At 32.7% G+C, this 7,545-nt stretch overlaps 1 protein-coding gene across 1 annotated transcript in view; it reads left to right on the top strand.

Annotated features, from left to right (window-relative positions):
• The first annotated feature begins 540 nt into the window (after positions 1 to 540).
• The window catches only part of LOC145295952 (myosin regulatory light chain 12A-like), an 88,629-nt gene continuing 81,624 nt past the window's right edge, over positions 541 to 7,545 (top strand). The window contains exon 1 of the mRNA XM_080141841.1: positions 541 to 695. The gene's annotated coding sequence lies outside the window, so the exon portion shown is untranslated. The remainder of the gene's footprint in view (positions 696 to 7,545) is intronic.

Genomic DNA, 7,545 nt, shown 5'->3' with positions numbered 1-7,545 from the left:
GATGTCATCATCATTAGCAGCATCTTTGTTCATCTTTTATCATCGCCACGGTCTTCTCCATCCTAATATGTTTGTCTTTTTACCTCTCTCTCTCTCTCTCTCTCTCTCTCTCTCTCTCTCTCTCTCTCTCTCTATCTCTCTCTCTATCTCTCTCTCTGCCAAACCTGATTTCTCGCTCGTTCGAATCAGATGTTCGCTGTTTTTTTTCTTTTCTTTTTTCTTTAGCAACAAAATTTAAAAACAAATAAAGTAAAAATATGAAGAACAAGGTGCGTTCGTCGTTGCGCTGGCGTGATAGCATCATCACTATCATCATCGTCACTACACTACTACTATCATCATCTTCCGTCCTCTCGAATCTTTTTGCAGCATCCACCCTGACTGATGAGAAGGCAGAAGAAGAAGCAGTAGTAGTAGGAAGAGTACGATGGGGGAGGAAGGTGCTATATATATCGAGTTACACCAGCGCTCAACTTCTCTCTCTCTCTCTCTCTCTCTCTCTCTCTCTCTCTCTCTCTCTCTCTCTCTCTCTCTCTCTCTCTCAAAGAATACAAGACATAAACAGATTACAACGTCACCCTCACTAGCAGAACATCTATACCATTCTATACAGAACCTCAGCCATATTATTTCCATTCTCTCTATCCTTGTTTTAATATATTAATAAACCCTTTATATTTTTGGTCGTCTCACAGGTAAGATCCTTATAATTGAGATTATTATAATTGGTTTTAATGCTGATATTTAAACTAATAATTATTATTATTACTGTGGCTGTGCTAGTTATGTTGTTTTAAATGTTTCCTCGTTTTCTTAATATTTTATTATTTTGAATATGTCTATAAACAGTAATTACTTAAATTATTAATATTATCGCCATTATATTTATTTAGCATTTATTTATTTATTTATTATTACTTATTTTATTTAAATTTATTCTGACTTTGAAATTTTGTCAGGTGAAAATAGCTATTGATTTCAGGAATATATTTATTTTAAAAATATTTTGTTTAACTCTTATATAAGAAAAAAAACAACAAATATTATACTTTATAATATTATGATTATATTGAAGATTTCAGCTTTAAAATGGTTGCCATTAAAGCAATATTATCTTAATCAAATTATTGTTGTTAAAAAATACCCCTATAACTAATTAAATAATGTTATTTCAAGGGTAGTCATTTTAAAGCTGAAATCTTCAATATAACCGTATTATTATTATAACGACAGCATTATATCGTTTATTATTTCTTTTTTTCTCTCCATGTTTTCTTTGTTCTTTGTATCTATTTTTCTCAAGTACTCCTATTGTGATAAATACGGCGAGTAGTTTAAAATTAAAATAAAATGATGAATAAAAACGATGTCTGTTTTATATTTTGGGTTCTCTATGTTAACAATAGATAATTAAAATGTAAAGAATTAAAATAAATGCATAATTTCGCGTTTGAACCGCTTTCGTTTGAAATTCTTTCTTGAGCGCTATCACAGCTTAACACGATAGACACGCTGTTTCTGCTAATACGCTTCATTTTTTCCCGTCCTCGATCAACGATCGAGAAATTCTTCTAGACCGAGGTAATTTATTTATTTATTTATTTATTACTTTCATTCTTAATCCGGAGTGTCCATTTTTGAGAAAGTGGATTTTCCTCACTTTAAAAACGACCTTAACGCTGCCTGTGTAGTAAATAAGGGCATGGTTTGTATAAAACCAATTTAACAAACACGGATTTAATCATTGTTTCCATTTTCTACCCCCCCCCCCATTTTTACGCCCTCTAAACAACCTTATTCGTTTTTACATGTCAATTACTAAAATACTACAGCCTTCGGGACAAGATCAAAGTGTAGTATCTGGTCTTCAGATGCTGCAGTTGCTGCACTTCAATTTCTTGTTCTCTGTCAGTGGAGGAGAAATCCTTCACGACTGAGACAATTTTTATTTTTGTTCCTTTTCTCCACGTTAAAAAACGACCATGGTGTCTAACTCTGTCCCGTGGGGAGGCATTGTAAATAGGTACAAAAACAGCTCTCTTTGGTCTTCACTTCCTTCTAAATTCTTAATTTCTGGTCACTGTTCGTGCTTTGTCGTCAATTCCTGTTGTCAGAGAAAAATGTTCACTGTTCAAATACACGCATAAGAATGCAAGTACACTAGTTAGAATAAAACAAGTAAATATGTATTTCAACTACTGTAATGACCCTGCATTAGGATGACAGGTGAGTTTGCTGCCACGCAATCTTAAAATTGTGCTCGTAATTCGCCACCAGATATCAAGGAATACGTTTTTTGGTTTGTTTGTTTGTTTGTTTGTTTTTAATCTTCGATTTAGACTATGCTAGTGTGCGCGCACGCCATGTGCAACTATGGATTTTTAACCGGCGCTCGGACTATGATTAAATTGTTCGATACTCGAAGAGCTAACTTCTCATGCATTGCCTCATGCCAAAGAAAAAAGGAAGGGTTAGTCGCTTGAGATACTCACACGAGCCGACGGGTCCAATCAGTTTTTTTTTTTTTTCTTGTTTTTTTTTTTTTTTTAAATATAGGTAAATAAATCACCCATGGCTTGTTGAGTCGGTACTTTTTAGGCACTGTCACTAGTGCAATTTAGCATACCCGAGCAAAGTAATTGTTTTCATTTTAGAAAGAGTTAACGTAACGGAAGCCCCATCTCCTCTCTATGTTAGGAGGATGTTAAACTGCACAAGTGCTTATAATATTAAATATATAATTTCATAAGTTTGAAGTTGGTTGATAATTATGCTTTTACAAGGATTGAGCATTTACAAAAGTCAAAATGCATTGTGATGTCAGAATAGACCAGATAAGTAATAACAAGGACCTCCTGATTTTAGTAATTGTTCCTATTTACTTGCCTCCCCCACGAGGGCAGAGTTAGACACAAGGTCGTTTTTTTTTATGTGGGGAAAAACCAGTTCCCCAAAACGGGGAACTCTGGATAGGAACTGGGCGGGGCGCCCTTGTTAAAATAACGGCCAATATTTACATTAAGCGTGATTTTGTTATATCCAGCTCCAGGTAGGCAGGTAAATAATGTCTTGACTATAATGTCCCCCAACGTGTGTCGTATCGAAAAGATATTTTATAAGCAAAAATATTTTTTTTTTATTGTTACGACTGAAGCATTCAGAGGAATGTTACGAAAACTAGCATCCAGTGTAGAGTAGAGATGATCTCTTACATTATTTCGGGTTTTTTTTTGTTTTTGTTTTTTTTTTTATATATTTTTTTTTTTTTTTATCAGCCAGCTCTGAGCTTGGATTTAGTTGCCAGATTGTCTTTTTAAAGGCTAAATTGGCTTCTTCTTTTTTCTGGTAGCAACACGTTACCAAAACCTACACAGTCGAAAAATAGTCACAATAAACCGTCTAGTTTTTTGGTTTTTTTTTTTTTTTCATTTATAATCAATGTTTAAGAAGACATGTTTTTTTTTTGTTTTTTTTTTCATTTTAATTTTTAAATGCGTTCTAGTAGTGGCAAGGTACCCCCACCCCCAAAAACGTCTATCTTGAACTTTTCAGCTTTTGAAACAACATTATCTTAACCAAATTAGTTATAGTTTTATAACAATTGGGTTGTTAATAATTTAATGGCGAAACGCGAAACCCTACTTACATCTCGACTAATTCGTGATATGACACAAGAGGGAGTCCAACCACCATCACCCCAAGACGAATATAAAAATAGTCATGTTTGAGCCTGCCAGCATTTCCTGGTGGGGTCACGTTGAATGATAAACAATCAAAGTGTAGTATACGTTCTATCCTCAGTCGGAAGAGAAATCCTTCCTGAGACAATTTCTATTTTTATTTTCGCCCGATTGAAAGTGCTCTTCTTGGAGAAGCTAAATATCCTTAAAACCGATCTTGTCTAACTTTACCCTCATAGAAAATAAAATAAATAAGGACAATAAAACCATCCCTCCTCCCCAAATGAAGAAGATTAAGCTTAGGAGGATCGCTTCTTATGATTTCATCTGGAGATTATTTTTGAACTGGTTGCGTTCTCTGTTTTTATATGAAGGAAAATTTCATTGAAAAGGGCGGGGAGAGAGGTAACGTTTTTAACCACTGAATAACGGTAAACGTAACGTATATGGGCGATAAAAGTGGAAAAGTGTTTTTTCTATTTGTTTTTTAATATTATTAAATTAGGAATCATTTCGAGTTAAAATCCAGTTAATATTACGCATGTAATCGGAAGAAAAACGAACATTCGTTTTGATTCGTGTCTTTCGACCGCAGAGCACTCAGCAGCCTGTAACTGACTTTTTTTTATAACTAACTTCGCTCTACTATTTCTCAACTAACAAAAAAGGGGGTAAAAAAAATAGGGCATCGTATTTATTCAATTCAAGAATATATTAATGCGAACTAAATGTAAATAAAACTATCGATAGATATGAAGGAAGCTATCTTTTTGCAAGCTGTTTGGAGGTAATTATCATTAGTTCAGCAATATCTGCTTCCCTGATTCTGATTCTGTCAAGGTTTTTTTTTTTTTTTTTTTTTTAAGTTAAGGTTTTGCCGTTCTAATTCGGTGATAACAGAAAACAGAAGATGTGAAGAGAGATAGTGAGTGAAGACATTGCAAACAATAAGAAAAAGAAAAGATGATGTTCCAAAACATTTGGTTGGTCCGATACATTTAGTTTTAAGTTATTTTATTTATTCATTTATTTTATTTTATTTTATTTTTATTTCATTTATTTATTAGAATAGTGGCGCTGGAGGCGCTCGAGAAAATACTTCCTTTCTTTGCGAGACAAACGAAAAGCAGCATATTTGACGGTTAATGCCAATTTCAAGTCACCCCAATAAAATGAGTTTCTTGTTTTTTTTTGTTTGTTTTTTTGTTCTTTTTTTAGAATCACCCCCGTCTTCAAACCGTTTTCTTTCGTCACGTTATTAGAGGGCGGAGTCGATTCTATAAAATTATTAAAACAATTATAATATTTAAAATTTTTAAAATCACATGTTAGTAATAAAAAGCATAAGTAAATAAATAACATAAAAACACCAAAGTATTGCACAAGTTTCATCGTACGCGTCAAACAAACGATGAAATAACAATTCGCACTGGAAAATATAGTCGCCATCTTTATAAACAAATTCAGCGGCGATAACTTAACCATTTTATAATTAAAGGATACTCAGGGAACTTTTTGTTTTTCAGAAAAAAAAAACAGTATTGTACCATTATTTTTTTTTTTAAATACTTTTCAATCATAAAAATAATAAAATAATAATTTCTTTGCTTGTTATATTTACCTTATAAAAATATAACTCGACAATATTGAACTTGAATTATCGTCCTTGAACATGTTTATGAAGATGGCGACTATATTTTTTTCGTTTGAGTTCATTTCAGTATTTTACGTGTACGGTGAAATTTGTTATATCTAATGTTTTTATTTTATTTTTTATTTTTTATTTGTTTTTACTAAAACATTGCAAGTAATGGCGAGACCCATTAATGCTAAATAATTTACGTGATTAAAATAGGGTTTAACGGTGCGTGACTTTGGCTTCTGAACTTTGATTCTGTATAGTTTATTAAATAAACTTTATTTGCTTGAACAATAAAGGCAAAAGTTAACAAAGAAAAAACTTAGGCATGAAGTCCCATAAGAAATTGGGGAAGGGAGTACAGGGTATTACTATTGTCTTTACAACTTTGGAGATTACTCTTGGCTGGCAACATTTACCACAATATCATATTCACTCCGTGGAGTTAAGCCTACTTAATATAATACCCTATCGTGTTATATGAACTTTGATTCTACCGAGAAATTATTTTCTAATCGATAGATTGTTCAAATGAAAGGCATGAGTAATCGCTAATTAAATAAATAGAAAAGAACCGGGTGTTTTTATTTTTTTTTTTTTTTACGTGTGTGTGTGTGTGTGTGTGTGTGTGTGTGTGTGTGTGTGTGTTTGTTTTCTTTTTTTGTTTGTACACCAGAAAAAAGAAAAAACAACATTGTGTTAAGAATGTTGTATTAAAAAATTACTTTGAATAAACAATTAGATCGATTAATTAACAAAATGCTAATGTGTTTAAACACTGTCCAGTTTAAATGGAAAGAAATAAGCGCTTTGAAAATTAAGGCCCTGTAAATTTACGTAAAATGCGCGATGCGTCATAACCTGACGAATTAGCGAAAGGGAACAGATAAAATCCGTTTTGAAGGTTATTTGTTTATTTATTTAGTTAGTGTTAGGCTCTTTGATATGACAAGGGCGCATGTAAAAGTTAATGTTTTTCTTTGGTTTAGCAACACACAAATGATGTCGAATAAGGATCAAAGTATAGTCTCTTCTGTCCTTATCAAGGGCAGGAGAAATCCTTCTCGACTGTGGCAAGTTTTATTTTTATCGCATCTGGATTTCTTCTCCTTAGGGAGCTCTGGCTGGACACCTATCACCACCATATTGAAAACCGACCTTATTTCCCAGTGAAGTCAATCAATCGGATGCAGGAGATTATCTTCCCATGCATTATCTCCTTTGGTAGGTGTTTGGCTTTGTCGATTGCCTGAAGCGTTCTTGCCGATTAATGCCGACGGGTCCGATCATGAAAAATTTTGTTCCCGAGAGTGTCCCCTTATTTGGGTGTAGTTGGATTATCCATTATAAAATGATCTCCAAAAACAATTGTTTCTCCCCAAACAATTTATCGTTTTTAAACATTTTAGTAGGTAACATTAAAAACAGTCTGTGGGTTTAGTTTCATCGTACACATAAAAAAATTAAAATGAAAACTAGACTGGAAAAATGTAATTACAAACTTTGTAAATAAGTAAAAATAAAAAATAAAAATTTAAAAAGTTAGCAAAGGAAAAACGATGATTACTGCATTGTTATTGCCTCATATAAATTTCAATTTATTTTATGTACGATGCTTATTGCTTCTTTTAGAAAATTATAAACCTGAGTTATCGTTCTTCCTTAGATACCCACTTTCTCGACTTGTTTATAAAAATGATGGCAAATAAATCATTTTCAGAGTAATGTTGAGTATAAATAATTTCCGTGACTGAAATAAGAATTTACGCAGTATTTACTTTGTTCAAACAATCATGTCTAAGTATTGTCGTGTAGTTCTCTCGTCGTTGCAGTAAATAAAAAAAGGTCTTTTTTCACAAAGGCATGACTCACTCTTAAAGACTGTTCCTTTTTTATATGCCGTTAAAACGCTTGATATGACATGAAAGAAAAAATGTCTTTATCACTTAAAAATGACACATAAAGGAAACTATTAAAAGAAGTATTTTGTTGTTGACAATTTTTTGTTTCGTAATTTGCAGAGAAGGAGGGATGGGAGTACGTCGCGCTCGTTTCCACTTTCTTTCGGCGTTCTTTAATTAGAAAAAGAAAACGAGAAGAAAATATAAACGAGGGGAAAAAATGAGTGATTTAATTCCAAATTTCCTTCAGGTGCTTCCGTTTTGAAAAGAACTTTCTTTTTAGCAATTACCCAAACAAAAGAAGTAATATTCGGTGTTTATTTAG

Source organism: Euprymna scolopes, chromosome 16 (genome assembly GCF_053919585.1).
Source record: "Euprymna scolopes isolate OS-2025 chromosome 16, ASM5391958v1, whole genome shotgun sequence".
Classification (NCBI taxonomy): domain Eukaryota; kingdom Metazoa; phylum Mollusca; class Cephalopoda; order Sepiida; family Sepiolidae; genus Euprymna; species Euprymna scolopes.
Note: the sequence above shows the minus strand (reverse complement) of the source record. Positions and strands in the feature narration are given on the sequence as shown.